The sequence below is a fragment of the Thalassophryne amazonica genome, chromosome 17, assembly GCF_902500255.1.
Source record: "Thalassophryne amazonica chromosome 17, fThaAma1.1, whole genome shotgun sequence".
NCBI lineage: Eukaryota > Metazoa > Chordata > Actinopteri > Batrachoidiformes > Batrachoididae > Thalassophryne > Thalassophryne amazonica.
Window position 1 is genome coordinate 35191970 of NC_047119.1, and position 21941 is coordinate 35213910.

The window sequence follows — 21941 nt, forward strand, 5'->3', positions numbered from 1 at the left end:
TCAATGCCATATTGTATTTGGAAATAAGTTTGTCAGTTTATTTCATTTTCAAATCCTAGGTCTGGTGGCCACCAAAGGCACCATTGCATGCATAATTAATTAAAGGCACCTTTACAAAAAATGCCCACTCCGTTTTCTGACATTCCAAGGCTTCTTCATATTACCAACTTTCCAAGTCTAAACATATTCGCTAACTTTTTAACAATTCTCTAAGGCAAGTTTGTCTCAAATTTAGCCACATTGACTGGTGATTTAGAGCTGTTTAAAAGTAGTTCAAAACTAATACCAGTGCTTGATTTCAAGACAGATTAAAGCAACGTAAAAAGAGTCAGTACAGTTAAAACTGACTCTCCTTAATTTACCCAGATAAAGCCATTGTTTACAACAGCACTATGTAAACCAGTTGAACTCATTTAAAATGTGTAAAAGGGATTGAAAAGCAGCTTAAACCAGTGTGGAACTATATAATAACATTTATGCAGCTTTCCATTAAGATAATGTCACTACACCAGGTGTCTTAAAAAGAAATTTCTTGCCAAACATGCGGCCTCCTGCAGAGCGTGTGGGTTTGTTGCACAGAGCACCACCTGGCTCAGTGGATGTGTCTTGAACAGCCAACAGTAAGTCCCTTCGGCTGCTCCCTTGTTTGCACTCGGGGTCGCCACAGCAAATCCAAGGTGGATCTGCATGTTGAATTGGCACAGGTTTTATGCCGGATGCCCTTCCTGACGCAACTCCACATTACATGGAGAAATGTGGCAGGGGTGGGATTTGAACCCGGAACCTTCTGCACTGAAACCAAGCACATTAACCACTTGAACACTTAATGTTAAAAACATAGAGACAGATGGAACTAGAGAGCAGACTTCCGAAACCATATAGGTATCACAGGTTACACCATGGGGAGTTGGCCACCATCAAGCAATGGGAACCAGTCACTCGAGAAAAACGCAGAACATAAACTGACGTCATCAAAAGCATGGAAAGTTGCACTTCTAAGTGTAATGACAATAAATGATCATCATCATGTACTACTAATTTATATATGATGATCATCATCATATATAAATTAGTCGTACATACTCTAATTGCATTTGATTTAAAAAGCATATTTTGTTACTTTGAATTGACAGTTTAGGGACAGAATGTCCATTTACAGCTTTGAGCTGGAGTCACTAACTGGCGCTATGCATCAGGGGCGTCGGACTGGGGGGGTAAAGGGTACTATGTACCCAGGCCCCAGAGCATGGGGGGTCACAAAAAACTGGCATTAAATACATTTTTGTGTTGCATGTTATTAATGTCCATACAATTCATGTTGTAAAAGATATAATTAGAATGAATGTATAAATGTTGCAAAACATAATTCTGCTCTAACAATAATACTGAAAGATCTCTGAGGGCCCTTTCCACCCCTGCACAGTACAATGGTTTAGTCCAGGCGCACAGGCAGCACTCTGCCACACACGCACACATCCCAAATGGGATCTGACAGAAAGAGGAGGTGTTCAGTAGTGCTGAAACAAGTTTTTACTGCAAATGTTTCATTTCTTCCATATAATTCAACTGTTTCTGCAGCGCGGCTTTGAACCTTGAACCAGTTGACGCAGTGATTTGCAGATCCTGCAAATCACTGCTTCGATCTGGTGCTTTGTTGATTCAGTGTTTTATTTCGCTTAATCCCAAAAATGTCCCAAAATGTCTGTAACATTTACCTTTTTAATGTTAATCTGACATGTTATGGTCTTCTGAAACACTATGTATTTTATAACTTAAAAACGGGACCAATGCTAACATGTTAGCATGTCTGTGGCGTTTTCAATGTTGAAGTTAGCATTAAGCTGTTGCAGCTGTCAGCAAATTTGTTTTCTTTCATGGCTCAGTGTTTGTTGTCATAAAAGAGTCGTAAAATGTATTACAAATTGTAATATTTTATTTATTTGTATTTATATATCAATAATAATAATAATAGAAACAACAACAATAATAGTAATAATAACTAATAATGCCACAACAGTTTTAGAGAAACGGACAAAAGGAATCTGATAAAACAAAACAGAAAATTTAAACCAACTAACAATGAACATAAATAAATATATAAATAACTGTTTCCTGTGAACACCTAGTGACTCTTAAACCTCCACTTCATCCCTGTTTTATTAAGTTTAATGACAGTTTGTTTCGGTCAAATCACATCTAAGCTGTGTTTTTACACAAGAAAAAAATAAAATGCAGTAAACTGCACATTTGTGTCTTTTTTCATGAAAATATCTTATTAAATATAACATATTACACTTTAGTCAGGCCTTTAAAATACTTTCGTGGACTCTTGCTGTAATATGTTGTCAGTTGTTGAGATAGTTGTTGTAGGCATCTAAACCTGATGGAAATCTCTTTGTGGTGTGTCGGTGATGTATGTATGTATGTTCAAAATAAAACAAAACACTACTCCGGGTATGTTTTTGATGAGAATATAACATAACTTTGTTACAAGGTCAAACGATGATGTTGTGTGACAAAGGCCATTTAATAATAACTCACTTAAAGAAATAATGGCAAAACTCACATGTAAGTAAGTAAGTCCCTTCGGCTGCTCCCTTGTTTGCACTTGGGGTCGCCACAGCAAATCCAAGGTGGATCTGCATGTTGAATTGGCACAAGTTTTACACCGGATGCCCTTCCTGACGCAACTCCACATTACATGGAGAAATGTGGTAGGGGTGGGATTTGAACCCGGAACCTTCAAAAAAACAACAAAACGATTTATCGAAAAAATAATCGACCGATGAACTGCTAAGTAAAATAATTGTTAGTTGCAGCCCTAGTGTTTAGGCTGAAATAAAATATGTCTTTCCTAAAAAATCAAAGTCTGGATTTCAAAAAAGAAGAGAAAAAAGGACAGGGAAAGAAAACTAAATGAGGGAAAGCAGCTGCTAACCAAATTCTTTGAAAAGAGAGGTGAGCTTGAAAGCTAGCTATATTGAGCTGGGGGGTCTGGGGGACCAAATTGCACCACTTTCTAGAAAAATGGTGCAATTTGGTCCCCCTGAGCCCCCAACTCAATATTGCTCCCCCAACTTTAAAAAGGGTTCTGACTCCCAGGTGTGATCTAAGGTATACATGATTTAGGCCTGGTTTGACTGCGCATTAGAAATTTGGTGTTTGCGTTAATAAAAAAGAACATAACGGGGGGGGGGGGGGTCTTCAATATGGCTAGTACCTAGGGCCCAGAATTTGGTGCTATGCCCCTGCTATGCATAGTTTAAGCTGAACAGCATTAAGTACGTTACAACAGTGTAATGCTTAAAAATCACTCCGTGCATGCAAGATTTTGTAAATCTGTGCATTAGTTATGCATACATCATCGTAAAAATGAATAAAGAGATGGATATTGAATATCCCACAAAATGCAAAAGAATTAAAATCATACAAACTCTCTTTTTCTGTTCCTTTCCTGTGTGCTGCTGTGTTCACATTCATGCATGGCAACCCGTACACCATCAACATTATCACCAGTTTTTCTGGTCATGCTGGTGATTTATCTTCCTTTTCTTAACAAAAAAGAAAGGAACAAAACCAAAAGTTCGAAAGTGTAAAGATGTTACATGACCAGGTTAAAACAGAAAATAAAACATATAAACCTAATTTAAGATCCCAGATAACAAGTGCAAGATTGCGTAGGCAATCCAAGCTTTTGCGCGTTAGGCTGGTAACAGTTTTGTGGGTAAATTTAATAATTGCAAAATTAATAGTGGGTGGTAATGTGACACAGACAGCGGTATATAAATCAGGATTCTGTATGTGTTGATGGCAGTAAATACAAAATAAAATTAAATCAGCCACTTGCAGGTATGCGACTTGTGTTGAATTTACACACAAACTCTGCCACATAACTGAGTGTGTTTACACAATGGCAGTTTTTTAAAAAAGTCCTTTTTTAGACATTTCATTATTGTTCCATCCACAGTATTGAAGCAAATTAGTTCATAATTATGCTGTATTCTGCTGGTGCAATACATATAGACAGCTGTGCATATTGCAGTGGGTAGTCTCTGTGCTCTTTGTGCGCACAGTTTTCTTTGTGCGTTCCACTGGCAGAATGCAAAATGTGCATGTATGTGTTTAGTTATGTGACACAGTGTGACATCTGTGATGGCACTAAAATGTACTATGATTCACCTGTTATGTATGGAGAAATTTATTCTTAAAGAAACAAGCACAAAGTATACCGTTAACTTTTTAATTATGCTCAACATTGACAATAAATTATTTTCCTTCTTCTTCTTTTTATTAATTCTGTCCAGGAGGAGGTGGCAGCTTCTTTGTTGCTGAAATAGCAGTCTGTCATGTGCAAGTTCAGCACCCGCAAACTTTCCATTGACCTTGATAAATAGTGTTGCATGTGTAAACCTCACCTGTTTGCATGTACACTCCCACAGTTTTGTGCACTCGAGTGGACAAACCCCAAATTTCACATTCATGACAGCAAATGCGGTAAATGGACAATACATGGTATTTTGCACATTTGAAAAATGCAATCCTCAGTGCACTCTCTTCATAAATCAGCATGCAGTTTTTCCGCGAGTGCAGTGCTGTTTGCCTACCTTTTGACACGCTCAAACCTTTAGTAAATCAGGCCCAAAATGAGTCAGTCCTCACATTTCTAGAGCAAAACTTAATTAAAATTTGACTTTCTTTCATGACAAAAAACAATTGATGGCAACATTTTCTGTATTTCCACCCTCTTTTGGCTATTTTATATAACTGCATCTTCATTATGTTGATGCTTTTGGATTGTTAATGAAACCTTAACCAAGCAAGACAATTAGATGACATTGTGATGTGCATTTGTCATTATAGCTCATCAGTTCAAAAAAACAAAAAAAAAAGTTAGTTTGAGCCCTACAAAGCTGTGCTGTGTTCCCGTGCTCCAAACACAGTTCAGCTGTTTTACATTTATAGGATGAATATTTCAAGAAGAGGGAGACACGGGCGTAAAGATGAAGAAAACATGACACCGTGTCATGACATGCATGTCGAACATGGGAGACAGCAAATCAAAATCCAGCACTCTGCAAGATTGCAGTACAAACATGAGTGTGTTGTATTATGCTGTAGTAAATTTGTATTCAAAACAAGAAGGTGTGATGTCAATGGACTGTAGAGGTCAGTCGTCTGCAGCACGACCAGTAAAATCTTCACATTTAGGAGAGTTCTTGGAAAAGCAGAAATGCAGGCCCTCACCAGAACAGGCTGCTGTGAACTTTATCGTGACCACACTCCAGAAAATATCACACACAGTGAATCCTCCATTCACTTAAAGGAGTTGTATTATACACCTATTTACCAAGTTAATATACAACCCAAATTCCAATGAAGTTGGAACATTGTGTAAAATGTAAATAATAACAGAATACAATGATTTGCAAATCCTCTTCAACCTATATTCAATTGAATACACCACAAATACAAGATATTTAATGTTCAAACTGATAAACTTTATTGGTTTTGTGCAAATATTTGCTCATTTTGAAATGGATGCCTGCAATACATTGCAAAAAAAGTTGGGAAGTTGGGTGTATAAAAGGAGCATCCCCAAAAGACTCAGCCTTTCACAAGCAAAGATGGATTGAGGATCACCACTTTGTGAACAACTGCGTGAAAAAATAATCCAACAGTTTAAAAACAATGTTTCTCAACGATCAATTGGAAGGAATTTAGGGATTCCATCATCTACAGTCCATAATATAATCAGGCCGAAAACCAACACGCCGCTGCCTTCTCTGGGCCCGAGCTCATTTGAAATGGACAGACGCAAAGTAGAAAAGTGTGCTGTGTTCTCATGAGTCCACATTTCAAATTGTGTTTGGAAATCATGGATGTCGTGTCCTCTGGACAAAAGAGGAAAAAGACCATCCAGTTTGTTACCAGCGCAAAGTTCAAAAGCCAGCATCTGTGATGGTATGGGGGTGTGTTAGTGCCCATGGCATGGACAGCTTACACATCTGTGATGGCACCATCAATGCTGAAAGGTACATCCAGGTTTTGGAGCAACACATGCTGCCATCCAAGCAACATCTTTTTCAAGGACGTCCCTGCTTATTTTAGCAATACAATGACAAGCCACATTCTGCACGTGTTACAACAGCGTGGCTTCGTAGTAAAAGAGTGCAGGTACTAGACTGGCCTGCCTGCAGTCCAGATCTGTCACCCATTGAAAATGTGTGGTGCATTATGAAGCGCAAAATGTAGACCTCGGACTGTTGAACAACTGAAGTCGTACTCCAAGTAAGAATGGGAAAGAATTCCATGCACGAAGCTTCAACAATTAGTGTCTTCAGTTCCCGAATGCTTATTGAGTGTTGTTAGAAGGAAAGGTGATGTAACACATCACCTATGATGGCATCTTGGATTGCAGTATTTCTACTCAAAACTGGTGGAAGTGCCAGCCTGTTCTTTAGATAGCACCATGGTTCAAATAACCTTGAAAGGCATTGGTTCAAGAACTCATTCCCTGTTTGTGGAACAGACCTATAATTTGACAGTAAATTAGCTGGTACAAAGTAAATGGCTCCTTTTGTGTATCTTTAGGCGGTAATTTCTCAGTAGCACTGGTAGGCCATAAACACAAAACCTCAACCACGCTTTGCAGTACAAGGCACATAAAGAAATAAACTGCACGCTAGTTCCCCTTTAAGTGCATGCACATACAGACCATTTATTCTGCTCAGTACAAACCAGCATCCGTCACCAGCGGGTAGCTGGACCCAGCACACCCTCATCACCCCCTCCCTCTCTGCCTCCTCCCTGTTGTCATATGACCGCTGTTATGTGTGTGCACAGTGGAACACAAAGTTGCTTTGTCTCCTCTGCTCCACCGTCTCACTTTTGAGCACTAGAGCCCGACACTGGGAATACTGACACTGTGTCTTCTGACTCACACCAAACCTCATAAAGAAATGAGGGAAAAGCCATCTGAGGTTTTATCGAACACCAAAAGATAACTTAATCCGTAGGCACTCACTGAGCCCCGCCCTCAAATTTTCCTCAATCCCAGCTCTTTAGTACTAAGTATTTTATTAGCCCCCTCTCTCTGCAAAAGAAATGGCTGCCAAGTAGCAGCTGTTGGTATGAAGATGACACTTTGTCCCAGTACCTGGTGAGGATTAAAGACCCAAAAGAAACACTGGTGCTGAGCCAGCGGAATCAAAGCGAGGCCCAGACTGAAACTGGCGGCATAACCAAGCAGCTCCAAGACCTGGACTTCAGAAATGAGTGTTTCTTTGAGTGTTTTGAGGGATTTTTCATTGAGTTTTGAAAAACAAACATATAAGACTATTCCAGTTGTGTAGTTCAGTCCCTCTCAAGTAAATAAATGACATCTTAGATAAATCACTTTATTATGTAGGCTGCTAAGGAGCCTGTGCTTATCCCTGCTCGTACTTAAACTGAGATTAATTGCAGTGTACTCAACGGAAAAATGTGTAAGTGTGTACCAGATAATGACAGTGACCCTCCTAGCGTTAGACCTGACACCTCCACTACCGCTGTCACTGTACAACCAGGTCTGTCTCATACCGTTACGTCACCCACTTGAGGCAGAAGGCAGGTCATCTTAGCAAAGCTTTTGTCTCACTTATAGCTCTCATTCTTATCAGCATTAATGTAGTCCTCGAATGACTACTCAATTAATTAATTATTATCAATTAATTAGTAAATCTAATTAGATTCCTAGGCTTGGAGAAGCCTTGCAATGTACCCTGCACATTGGAAATGTTGCAGTCGTTTCCAGTTGTAGAGTATGTGCATTGACAGTGGCATGAATAGTTTACATGTACACTCTCTTGTCAGTTTATTAGCCACACCTAGATAAACATAATACAGTATATTGCAACAATCCTGCTATAAACCCATTCCTAAGGATTATAATGTTCAGTTTTAGTCAGTCTGATTGAGATAGGTGTTGAGTAAATTTATCATTTATCATGCTGTTGAACTGTACTGGTTATCCTGAAAAATGTACCTAATATTTAGCAGTCATCAGCTCAAGACTGGTGACAAGAGGCAGTGCCATATTCAAAGGGTTTCACAGCCGGGAGAAGCAGTCAGACCAAACACCTTTGGGGAAAATTACATGGGCCTATTGCACATGGAATTATGGGTATTGAATAAATTTTATCTGTGATAGACTGGTGTCCTGTCCAGGGTGTACCCCGCCTCATGTCCTATGACTGCTGAAATAGGCTCCAGCCACCCCGTGACCCTTAATTGGAGTAAACAGGTATAGAAAATGAATGAATGAATGAATAAATTCTATTTTTTGTGCACTCCTAATAAGCTATGTATGAATTTAGCCAAAAAAAAAAAAAGCAAGGGAGGTGGTTGAGCGAGGTATGGTGTAAATACGTTCATTGAGTGGGAGACACTGTTTCCACACAGACATGTGCTACATTAGACAAACTTATTACACTCAAAAAACTGATGCATTGGATGATGTCAGTTCAATTATGAGCAGGGTTTCTAGCTTGTAAATATATGCAGCCTCAACTCAAAGTGCATCCATGCAAGATAATTTAATTTAATTTAGTTGGGTTACATCTATTTATTAAATGGAAATCCTGCCCATAACTGAATTGAGTTCATCCAATGAGCCATTTTTTGAGTGTAGTGGATTCCTTCTAAAACTCAAATAAGAGGCCCACAAGTCAGTACAACTCTTTGGAAAGGATTTCAATTTTCAATTTATTTTCATTTATATAGCACCAAATCACAACAAAGTTGCCTCAAGGCGCTTCACACAAGTAAGGTCTAACCTTACCAGCCCACAGAGCAACAGTGGTAAGGAAAAACTTCCTCTGATGATTTGAGGAATAAACCTCAAGCAGACCAGACTCAAAGGGGTGACCCTTTGCTTGGGCCATTCTACCGACACAATTTACAAAACAATTCACAAAATCAATATACAGGAACAATTGTTGGTGCACAGGACAGGAGGGATGCAGAAACAGACACCACACCCATCTCTGGATGGAGCCGCATCTCAAACAGAGAGAAAAAAAAACAGAATCAGGCATCAGAAAGACAACAAATACAGTATAAATTGTCAGCATTAAGCAACAAGAAAAACAGAAGAAATACTAAGTTGATTGCCAGCCACTAGCCTCACTAAAAAACCCAGAATTTAGATAAAGTTGAGGCCGCGGCACACTCTGTTAAATTAAAAGAGTAAAAAACATAGTAATATACTATGCCAGTATAATAGCCATACAAAAGGGAAAATAAGTGTGTCTTAAGTCTGGACTTGAAAGTCTGTACAGAATCTGACTGTTTTATTGATGCAAGGAGATCATTCCACAGAACAGGGGCACATTAAGAGAAAGCTCTGTGACCCGCAGACTTTTTATTCACCATAGGGACACAAAGGTGTCCTGCACCCTGAGAATGCAAAGCCTGGGCCGGTACATAGGGTTTAATTAGGTCAGCTAAGGAGGGAGGTGCCAGTCCATGAACAATTTTATAGGCTAGTAGCAGAACCTTAAAATCTGGTCTCACAGGGACAGGAAGCCAGTGAAGAGTTGCCTAAATGGGTGTATTGTGGTCATACTTTCTGCTTCGTGTCAAAAGTCTGGCAGCAGCATTTTGAACCATTTGGAGACCCCTAATGCTGGACTGTGGCCAACCAGAAAATAGAACATTGGAGTAGTCCAATCTAGAAGAAGCAAACACATGAATCAAGGTGTCAGCATCAGCCATAGACAGGATAGGATGAATCTTCACTATATTTCACAGGTGGAAGAAAGCAGTCCTCGTAATATCTGTAATGTGGAGGTGAAAAGACAATGTAGGATCAAAAATTACCCCAAGGTTCCTCACTTTGTCAGTGTGATGTATGACACACGAGCCTAGGCTAACGTTAGCTGGTCAAATTGATGACTATGTCTCACTGGACCAAAAACCATCATTTCAGTCTTATCAGAGTTTAAAAATAGGAAGTTGCTAGACATCCAGCTTGTCACTGATGCAAGGCAACCTTCGAAGGATTTTCTGTGGATGAGATTACCAGCAGTTATCGGCACGTATAACTGAGTATATTCAGCATAGCAGTGAAAGGTAATCCCAAAACGCCGCAATTTGTGCCCAAGGGATGCTATATAAATATAAAGTTTATAAGATAGCATCACGCCACGCGAGGTGGAATTCTTCTCATTTGAACTACGCCATTTCCATTCTAGAACTCTAGCCTTATGCTTGAGGTCACGCAAGCAATCACTGAACCAAGGTGACTGTGTTTTTGGGGGTGTGGTCTTAATAAAGGTGGCACAATCATGTCAAGTGTAGTTTTGACTGCTGAGTTAAATTGTCCACAAGACTATCTACTGATTGGGGATTTTCCAAACATGAAGCTAAGATAGGTGTTGTGTGGGCCGCCAGAAGAGGAGGTACTGCTGGCCCACCACCAAAGGGCGCCCTGCCTGAAGTGCGGGCTTCAGGCACGAGAGGGCGCTGCCGCCACGGACACAGCTGGGAGTGACAGCTGTTACTCATTACTTCCTGACAGCTGTCACTCATTCTTCATCATCTCACTCCATAAAACCCAGACGTCATCTCCACCTCATCGCCGAGATATCATACTTCATTGGAGGTAATATCCTCAGCCGTTTTTGTGTTACAACATTGTTTGTATATTGTGAGTGTTTGCAGGAGTACCGGTACCGTTGTCAGTGCAAGCTGAGAGAGCGCTAGAAGGCACTCTTTTCCCCTGAGGAATCTACAGTACTCTGCAAGTTATAGAGTGAGAGGTGGAGGTGGCATTCCCACCGTTATTGTTACTGGGTGTGCACACACCTACACTTGACTGTCTTTGTTCTCGCCAGCAGTACCAGATCCGACAGTCGGGGACGGTGATCACCTGGGAATTTGGGACTTGGCGGCTCCAGTATTGACCAGGTTCGGTGGTGGCGGAAATCGTGTGGTTCCGGCTCTTGTCAGGACAGACGTCTTCTATCCTCGAGCCTGCCCACACGTCACCTTTGTGATTTGACTGTAATTATATTCTGAGATTGTCTGTATTTCGTTGTGCACATTTCACAACATTAAATTGTTACTTTTTGGCTCATCCATTGACCGTTCATTTGCGCCCCCCTGTTGTGGGTCCATGTCACTACACTTTCACAACAATAGGCAGTCTAGCTTCGAGTTCAGTCGTAGTTGAGGAGTTGATGAGTCACTGCAGTGATAAATAAGGTTGTTGTTGCACTAAACATGGCAGCGAAACTGTAAACCTAATAAGTAAGTGATCAGAGACCACCGATGCAAGTGGCATGATATCAATATTTGTGACAGCAATACCATGCGTGGGAACCAAATCCAGGGTATTTACACTAATGTGCGTCGAGTCATAAATACGGATGGGTATTGATACGATTTTATCGATATCGATACCATTATCGATTCCGATTATCGATCTGATTCCTTATCAAATCCCTTATCGACACCTCCTGTGAATTTTCTGTGTACTACAAGTACGCTTTACAGGTTTTCTATGTCAACAACATTTTATTGAGTCTTAAAGTAAATAAATGTGAAATTGGTCACTGGATTCTTGATCTCTAGACATAAAAAAAATTAACAAAATCTGTAGTTTTTGTCAAAAGCATTTCAGACATTAATGGCATGATTGTCTCTCCATACATCTGAGCTGAGCTCAGCTGGCTGCTGGAGTCTGCAGCCATGCCATCTTGGGCTGCTGCACATCAGCGCAGGACGTCTCATTTTGGGAGGAAAAAAACATTTTGATCAATTGTTTGCATTACAACGTTTGTAAAGATGTGTCATTTGATTTAAATGGCAATTCGCTTTGAAGTTTTAAATTCCGAGCAGACTCGACTCAGCAGAGAGCAGTGCAGCATTTGGAGCAATGGAACGTAGGACGATTCTCGTTTCTTTCTTGCAACAAGACAGGAGTCCCAGTTAGTCACTTTAATCTGCACAAAAGTGACTCATGATTGAGATATTTTAATGGCTTTGAGAGGGGTTAAGAAGCGGAGTTGCAGCTTTTGAAGAGGAGTGAAACAATGAACCAACGAAGCAGCAGATCGAAGCACTACTTCATTGGTTCAAGGTTCAAAGCAAAGCCGTGCTGCAGAAATGGTTGATTACAGACCCGCTGCAGGGTCTGTCATCAATGTAGAGAAATGATCGTTTTTCTGACAAACACCCTCAAAACAATGGCCGCTCTGAAGGACCGATAAAGGAATCGTTAAGCAAAAAGGCTGTTGATGTCGGTGGATCGACTCATTTCTTAATGATTTCTTAAAGAACCGGTTCTGAAATCCTAATGCATCCACAATTTCCATAAATGATTTGCAGAGGGGATCAGAAGGCTTATTTATATAAATGTTAAAGTCACCAATAATCAGAATGTTATCTGCACTAGTCGACAAGTTAGAGATGAATGTTCCAAATTCATCTAAGAATTCAGAGTATGGGCTAGGGGGCCTATATACAGGGACAAAGTAATACATCTGATTTTTATTATTCTGACCTTGGCAATACGTAACATCGTGGGCAGAGCAGAGAGTCAGATGTTCAAACGAGTTATATTTGTGACCCCAACAGCTAATAAACTAAACCTAGATTTATAAATAAGAGCAACACCCCCACCTTGCTTCATATCACAAGGGATCAATCAATCAATCAATCAATTTTTTTATATAGCGCCAAATCACAACAAACAGTTGCCCCAAGGCGCTTTATATTGTAAGGCAAGGCCATACAATAATTATGTAAAACCCCAACGGTCAAAACGACCCCCTGTGAGCAAGCACTTGGCTACAGTGGGAAGGAAAAACTCCCTTTTAACAGGAAGAAACCTCCAGCAGAACCAGGCTCAGGGAGGGGCAGTCTTCTGCTGGGACTGGTTGGGGCTGAGGGAGAGAACCAGGAAAAAGACATGCTGTGGAGGGGAGCAGAGATCGATCACTAATGATTAAATGCAGAGTGGTGCATACAGAGCAAAAAGAGAAAGAAACAGTGCATCATGGGAACCCCCCAGCAGTCTACGTCTATAGCAGCATAACTAAGGGATGGTTCAGGGTCACCTGATCCAGCCCTAACTATAAGCTTTAGCAAAAAGGAAAGCTTAAGCCTAATCTTAAAAGTAGAGAGGGTGTCTGTCTCCCTGATCTGAATTGGGAGCTGGTTCCACAGGAGAGGAGCCTGAAAGCTGAAGGCTCTGCCTCCCATTCTACTCTTACAAACCCTAGGAACTACAAGTAAGCCTGCAGTCTGAGAGCGAAGCGCTCTATTGGGGTGATATGGTACTACGAGGTCCCTAAGATAAGATGGGACCTGATTATTCAAAACCTTATAAGTAAGAAGAAGAATTTTAAATTCTATTCTAGAATTAACAGGAAGCCAATGAAGAGAGGCCAATATGGGTGAGATATGCTCTCTCCTTCTAGTCCCCGTCAGTACTCTAGCTGCAGCATTTTGAATTAACTGAAGGCTTTTTAGGGAACTTTTAGGACAACCTGATAATAATGAATTACAATAGTCCAGCCTAGAGGAAATAAATGCATGAATTAGTTTTTCAGCATCACTCTGAGACAAGACCTTTCTGATTTTAGAGATATTGCGTAAATGCAAAAAAGCAGTCCTACATATTTGTTTAATATGCGCTTTGAATGACATATCCTGATCAAAAATGACTCCAAGATTTCTCACAGTATTACTAGAGGTCAGGGTAATGCCATCCAGAGTAAGGATCTGGTTAGACACCATGTTTCTAAGATTTGTGGGGCCAAGTACAATAACTTCAGTTTTATCTGAGTTTAAAAGCAGGAAATTAGAGGTCATCCATGTCTTTATGTCTGTAAGACAATCCTGCAGTTTAGCTAATTGGTGTGTGTCCTCTGGCTTCATGGATAGATAAAGCTGGGTATCATCTGCGTAACAATGAAAATTTAAGCAATACCGTCTAATAATACTGCCTAAGGGAAGCATGTATAAAGTGAATAAAATTGGTCCTAGCACAGAACCTTGTGGAACTCCATAATTAACTTTAGTCTGTGAAGAAGATTCCCCATTTACATGAACAAATTGTAATCTATTAGACAAATATGATTCAAACCACCGCAGCGCAGTGCCTTTAATACCTATGGCATGCTCTAATCTCTGTAATAAAATTTTATGGTCAACAGTATCAAAAGCAGCACTGAGGTCTAACAGAACAAGCACAGAGATGAGTCCACTGTCCGAGGCCATAAGAAGATCATTTGTAACCTTCACTAATGCTGTTTCTGTACTATGATGAATTCTAAAACCTGACTGAAACTCTTCAAATAGACCATTCCTCTGCAGATGATCAGTTAGCTGTTTTACAACTACCCTTTCAAGAATTTTTGAGAGAAAAGGAAGGTTGGAGATTGGCCTATAATTAGCTAAGATAGCTGGGTCAAGTGATGGCTTTTTAAGTAATGGTTTAATTACTGCCACCTTAAAAGCCTGTGGTACATAGCCAACTAACAAAGATAGATTGATCATATTTAAGATCGAAGCATTAAATAATGGTAGGGCTTCCTTGAGCAGCCTGGTAGGAATGGGGTCTAATAAACATGTTGATGGTTTGGATGAAGTAACTAATGAGAATAACTCAGACAGAACAATCGGAGAGAAAGATGTGACTAAACGTGTACTCCGGTGGGCAGGCCTCATTTAAGGGGAGGGCAGCTGTAAGTTTAAGCCACATTTCACATAACCCAATCATATCTAAGTGATGATCCATAATTAGATCATTAACCAGCAATGATTTTGAGGATAGTGATCTTATGTTAATGAGACCCAGATAAAGGACCTCATTGGGGTTCAAGCTCAAGCAGGCACTCCTTCATTTTCTCTCTCTCTCTCTCTCTCTCTCTCTCTCTCTCTCTCTCTCTCATTAACATATGTGTTCATTTGTAGTTACTTATAGCTTGAAATTACTTTGTTTGCCAGTTTCTGTTAGTTCCAAAGCTGACATCTGGTGCTTGTTTAATATTGATGCAAAGATGTCATATTTTCACTGGTTTTGTCTTCTGGATTCACTGGTTTTTCTGGTTTTGGACAGTTGCAGGGGCAAAACACTATATCACTGTGGGCTCTGGGAAATTGTGACAAGCACTTTTCACAGTTTTCTGATACCTTGCAATCCAAATCATGAACTGATTCTTGTTGAAAATAAACAGGTTAATGGCAACACTAACTTGATTTGTGTCCTATCCTGTTACCTTTTCAGTAAACAATAATAAAACCTTTTGCTGTTGATGCTGTGTGCAGCTTGTGGTTCATTTATGTGAAAAGTAGTTCACTGGCAAAAGAATTCATGTTGAGGTTTGAGAGGAAAATTTTGTGCAACTTTTTTCATTATTTAGTGCTTTGCTTCAAGGTTATAAATGTATAACAGCAATAGCCAGCCCAGTCTCACGCTTTGTTTTGTTTTTTTGTTTTTTTCGTGCTCCCGTGACAAAATAAGTCAAATTGTCGTGGCGGAGCTTTTTTATTAACACACTATTCCTTTCCTTTCCTTTTAATTCACTGTTTACCTTTCCTTTCCTTTTAATTCACTATTCCTTTCCTCCCACCCTAACCATAACCACCCCCCACCCACTTCACTTTTAATTTCGTGCAGCCATCACGGAAGGATTGAGAATGAATTCATGCTGCTGTGACGAAAATGAGGCGCTTTTTGTCACAATATCACGAACCAATAGATTAATGTATATTTCGTGCTGCTGAAGCACGACTTGCCGTGAGACCAGGTTGCAGCCCAGTCTCACGGTTTTTTTCATGCTCCCATGACGAAATGAGTCAAATTTTCGTGACGGAGCTTTTTTTAACTCACTATTCCTAACCCATCTAGATTTTAAATTAATAATAATGTAGTGTTTGATTTATTAAATTGTTCTTCATCAGAAAGTCTCATTACTATTCTTTATACACACACACACAGCCACACACACATATGTACACACACACACACACACACATATATATATATATATAAAACTCAACCCTTTTTTTCCCTGTTAATTCTGCACTTTTTAAATGTTAATTTGCTGTCTTAATACTGTCATATGCACACTATTATTATTATCATTATTATTATTGTTTTATTCTTACGTCCGCCAAGGATGTAATAAAATCATCGCCATTTTTTTATTTATGCCTGTTAGCAGGATTACGTCAAAACTACTGCACGGATTTTGACGAAATTTTCACCACAGATACATATTAGGCCATGGAAAAACCCATTAAACTGTGGAGGTGATCTGGATCTGCTTCCGAATTGTGGACCACGTTTCACTTTATATAGGCTTTGAAAGATTACTTTTAGCAGGATTACTTCAAAACTACTGCATTGATTTTGACAAAATTTTCAATGCAGATACATATTAGGGCATGGAAGACTGCACTGAATTTTGGAGGTAATCCGGATACTTATACAGATTCATAGGTTTTGTAGGATTCCTTCAAAACTACTTCACAGATTTTCACTGAATTTGCACCACAGATAGATATTAGGGCATGGAAGACTCCACTGAATTTTGGAGGTGATCCAGATCTGGATTGGCAGATGTCAGAACTCTTGTTACTTCTACTTTTTGTCATTTGATTTTTAAATGGACCACAGTGTTTTCATTTTCTTGTGTCATCCATGTATTTTGAACCTATTTGCAATTGTATTATGTACTTACATTGAACTTACTAAATAAAATCTTGCACTCACACTTTTAATATATACTCGTAGATGATTTACTACCCCATGCTGGATTGGCGTGTGAGTCCAGAATGTATATATCAGTGTCCATTGTTCAGTGTTGTCAGTTAGTATATTTAGCTTCTCTAAAAATATTATATATCAATGTTTGGTTGTGGTGCCATTTATCCTTGACCCAAATGGCAATGTCACCTCTCCCCAGTTTGTGTGTGATTAAAATTGCATGTACGCACAGCTTTTTGTCTTTTCTGCATTCTACTGTATGCAGGTGCTTTTAATCTGACAAACAGACAGCGGAAGACATTAAAAACACTACATGTTTTACTTATGGTGCCAAGATAATACTTAACTCACTCATGGTGACAGCAACACAGAACTTATCTAAACTGAATAAACCAATTGAACTACAAAAACCAACCTGGTCTCACAGCAAGTCGTGATTCCGCAGCACGAAATATACATTAATCTACTGGTTCGTGATATTGTGACGAAAAGCGCCTCATTTTCGTCACGGCAGCATGAATTCATTCTAATTCATTCCGTGATGGCTGCACAAAATTAAAAGTGAAGCGGGGGGTTGGGGTGGTTATGTTATGGTGGGGGGGGAAAGAGTAAGATTAGGTTATGGTTAGGGTTAGGGTCAGAGGTAAGAGTAGGGTTAGGAATAGTGAGTTAAAAAAAAAAAACCCGTCATGAAACTTTTGTCACGGGAGCAGGAAAAAAAAAATGTGAGACTGGGCTGACAAAAACACAATAAATCAATCACACTCATAACATTGTTAAACTAACACAAACCACAAAACCACATTGCAACACAATGTCCATTGTTTACTGTTTAGCTAAAATTGCTAAATTCTCCATAAATATTTATCCTGTCAACTTTCCATTTTCACAGTGTTCATCCTTGAACCAAAATACGTAAGCATGCCAAACAGCAAATGTCAGCTCTCCCTGGTTTTTGCGTGATTGAAGCCACACACAAGCACACAGAGGCCAAGTGTAATAATATAAATAATAATATAAAGGATATATAACAGCCAAGTGGCTATTATATATCCTTTATTTAACCAAGTAAAAGCATCACTGAGATTAAAATCTCTTTTCCAAGAGTGACCTGGCCAAGAAAGCAGCACAACAATATGGCCACAGGTACAGTTTCTAAAATGCCATCATAAAAACATTTAAAAGCAGTCACATTGGCCAAGGGAGTTTTCCTCTCAGTCCCTCATAATCGACTTAAACTCCCCCAGAGAGATCAGCTGTGACAATTTCCGTTCAGTCTGTAAGTTATTCCATGTGGAAGGAGCAGCATATTTAAATGCTTTTTTTCCCCAGTTCTGTTCTCACTCTTGGAACCACCATCTGTAGAATAGAGAGCAAAGGCCATATCGATTTTGGGTTCTACACATGTAGGTAACAGATAAGAAGAAACTATACCAAGAATAGCTTTATATATAAAGATCAACCAATGAAAGAACCTGCCTACATCGAGGGACTGTCAGTTAGCAATAGCATACAAAGTACAATGATATGTGAGATATCCACAGTCACAAATGAACCGTAGAGCACAGGGGTACACAGCATATACTTTCATAAGATTTGGATCAGAGGCAGTCAAAAACAATAAATCACCATAATCCAGCAGAAGTAAAAAAAAAAAAAAGATGCTGATACCAAGTACTATCTTGTCTTGAGGGAGAAGTAGGATTTGTTCCAAAAGAAGAAACCCAATTTGACCGTCAACTTGGAGACAAGGTTTTCAATGTGTGTTTTGAAAGACAGATTCTGATCAATAATGATACCTAAATACTTGTATGATGTGACTATTTCAATTTCAACCCCTTGAGTCATTGAGAGATTAGGAAGATTAGTTGATCATGCATGCATTTAGATTTTCCTGCATTTAACACTGGTTTGAGTTGAGTGGGTCTGAACAACATCAAAGGCAGACTGCGGGTGTTCCAGAGTTTTGGTTACTGAAGAGGAACAATAGATCACTGTATTGACTGCGTAGAAATGGTTAACAGCATTCGATAAATTGTCACAAAGATTGTGACAATTTATGTGACAATTAAACTGTCAGACCCACAGCTCCACAGCCTTGTTGGAGCTGTGGGTGTGGGCTGAGGAAGAATCCATCAAAATTTGATGCTGCTCCAGATCTAGAGGCGGATCCGTGCTTTTAATTTTTTCCAAGCATGTTGACAGAAAGCACTTTTAAGCATTTTTGTGAGTGCCTCATGAAATAATGCACAGACCTTTTAGCTGTGTAGTTATTGTCTTGTTTTGGATATTTTATGATGTCTTATAAAGGAAGCACTGACCTTGATGGCCACCACAACTAGGCTTTGGAAAATGAAGGAAACTGACAAAAAGGCTCATTTTAAGAGCCATGAACCTAATTTCCATCATACATGTGATGATAAAATTACAACAAGCCCAGATATATCCAGCAGATGGCAGACAGGAATATTGTTCAGTACATCTAGCATGGCTTGTATGTCAGTGATCTGAGTTAGTAAGTTGGTGAACATAGCCACATTCTTTCAGACATAATTTCAAAAATAAGATTGCTAACATGTTTTTGTCATGTCACGTGCTGGTATGTAAGAAATGATGTGATTAGCATTTGATCAATATAAGTACTGGGTAAGAATTTCAAAAATTGATTGACTGATTTTACGTTCCAACAGCCAGGGGCTGTGAGCATGACCGGGCCGCCGGGCCACCCGCCCTTGACCGCCACCCAATCCTCTCTGCACCCGACCCCCATGGCCCCCTCTGCAGGTGGTGAACCAACAGGAGGGCGGGTCCACGTCGCTCTTTTGGGCTGAGCCCGGCCGGGCCCCATGGGCTAAGGCCCAACCACCAGGCGCTCGCGCGCGAGCCCCAACCCCAGGCCTGGCTCCAGGGTGGGGCCCCAGCTCCGTCAGTTGAGGTGGCTCGGGCATCTTTTCCGGATGCCCCCTGGACGCCTCGCTGGAGAGGTGTTCCGGACACGTCCCATTGAGAGGAGGCCCCAGGGAAGACCCAGGACATGCTGGAGGGACTACATCTCTCGGCTGGCTTGGGAACGCCTTGGGCTTCCCCCGGAGGAGCTGGGGGAGGTGTGTGTGGATCGGGAGGTCTGGGCGGCTTTGCTTGAGCTGCTGCCCCCACGACCCGACTCCGGATAAAGTGGAAGAAAATGGATGGATGGATGGATGGATGGATGGATGGATGGATGGATGGATGGATGGATGGATGGATGGATGGATTGACTGATTTTAAAACCACATATTACCAATCAAACAAGATTGAATGGCAACTACCTATGCCCATATTACTTAAGCACCCTGAACTGTAAAGAGAGAAAATACACATGGTCTGTATAGCCCACAGGCCTGTACATTACATGTATATTAATCATTCACAAGAAACTTGCTTTTTGTATTGATCTGAGGCATCAAAGTTAAACAAATTTGAATCACTTTTCCTGCATTATATGTCATTTTTAATTGGAGACATATAAGATGATAATATTTAATACTTTTGAGTTATTGTGTTAACAACCTGGATGGTACAGACTTATTTATGTATCTGTTCACTCACTGCAGTTTACAGTATACTTGCCTAGCCTTTGTCCAAAGCCTAGACTGTCGACAGCCCACCTCCACCTCTCTACCCTATCTGCCTCCCTCTACTCTTAAACAGCAACTGATCCCACCACAAACCCCTCAACACCTCCCAGATCTGGCTGATTCTCTCTGGAACATGTAACACAAACACACATCCAAGATACACATGCTCTCCCGATGCTGCACGGCTGCTCCCGACTCTTCAGATACCACAACACCATGATAAGAATGCGGAAAGTCAAACATCATGCTGCTGAGTAACGAACGTGTCACAGGACACAAATCGGCCAAATCAAATCCCACAGTGACATTATTAATTAGTGTTTATACCCCCCGCCCACCCCAACAACACTCGCTGAAGAACAGCAGGGCAATCCATTGCCAAAACCTACATGCAGCCCTTATCCCAAGCTCCACAGGATCCAAACACCTCCCACCGTCACCGCTCACCGTCTTGCGAAGCTGAACACCTGACTGTGCACGATGCTGGTTTCACTCCCTTGTCCGCCTCTCTGGGAACGGCCTGTAGCGCTCCGAGCTGGTTCTGCACGTACAGTACTTGGCACGAACAGGAGAACTGCATTCGGATAAAAGCACAAAAGATGCTCTTGGGGAAGATGATGAGTCAAATCGTGAGCACAGATAGCAGCGTCTGCAGGCACACAGCTAGCAGGGTGGAGGCGGGGACTGGATGGGGGGCTGCCTTGCCTTGGTACCATCTCTGAACGTCACCTTCCCAGGAAAACAATCCACAAAATGGCTTGAGTGGAACGCCATCGAGCTCCTGTGCTGCACATATGATGGCTATCCTGACGAGGCCCAGCCTACGGTTACAAAACAGCTGTGTGTGTGTGTGTGTCTGTGCGTCTGTGTGTGTGTGTGTCTGTGCATGTGCGTGTGTCTGTGCGTGTGCGTGTGTCTGTGCGTGTGTGTGTGTGTCTGAGAATTGTAAGGCTTACCGTGTTCACAAGCCAGCATCCGTTTACAAAGGATACTGCAGACAAGACCTTGCAAGGGGAGGAAGGATGTGTGCAATCCAGCTTTAGTCCTGCTGCTGCTTCATCACCACCATCATCATCATCATCATATCTTCCTCATCAGAGTCTTACGCACACATGCAGGGCATGCATCTCGCTCTCTTTCTCTCAGCTTTGCTCTTTCCGTCTTATTACCGTCTGTGTTCTATATCCTCTCTCGTTGGCTCTAAGGCAGTTGAGACACTGCAGCGATGGGGGTGGAGGGTGTGTGTATATATATGTGTGTGTGTGTGTGTGTGAGTGTGTCAGGCAGAGAGAGGGAGTGCGGGACAGAAACGGAGGGAGGAGTCAGCAAGGATAGAGCGAAGAGGGAAATAGTCAGGATTAAATCAGAGAGAGAGCCAAAAAAAAAAGCCTAACAGTTGGATGGTTGCAGAAGCACCACCCAGTGTGTGTTTTTTTTCATGCTGTAATAATAAAATATGCATTTGTCACCAGGAGCCTCACTGGTTGGGACGGAGGCATCGAAGTGGCTAAGTCCTGCTGACAGGCCGGCAGCACGATTGGTTGTGATTTCATTGATGAGTGAAA

At 40.8% G+C, this 21941-nt stretch overlaps 1 protein-coding gene across 1 annotated transcript in view; it reads right to left on the reverse strand.

The window, feature by feature from the left end:
* gnaz (guanine nucleotide binding protein (G protein), alpha z polypeptide) overlaps positions 1–21703 on the reverse strand; it is a 124623-nt gene extending 102920 nt beyond the window's left edge. The window contains exon 1 of the mRNA XM_034193106.1: positions 21333–21703. The gene's annotated coding sequence lies outside the window, so the exon portion shown is untranslated. The remainder of the gene's footprint in view (positions 1–21332) is intronic.
* Between the last annotated feature and the right edge of the window lie 238 nt (positions 21704–21941).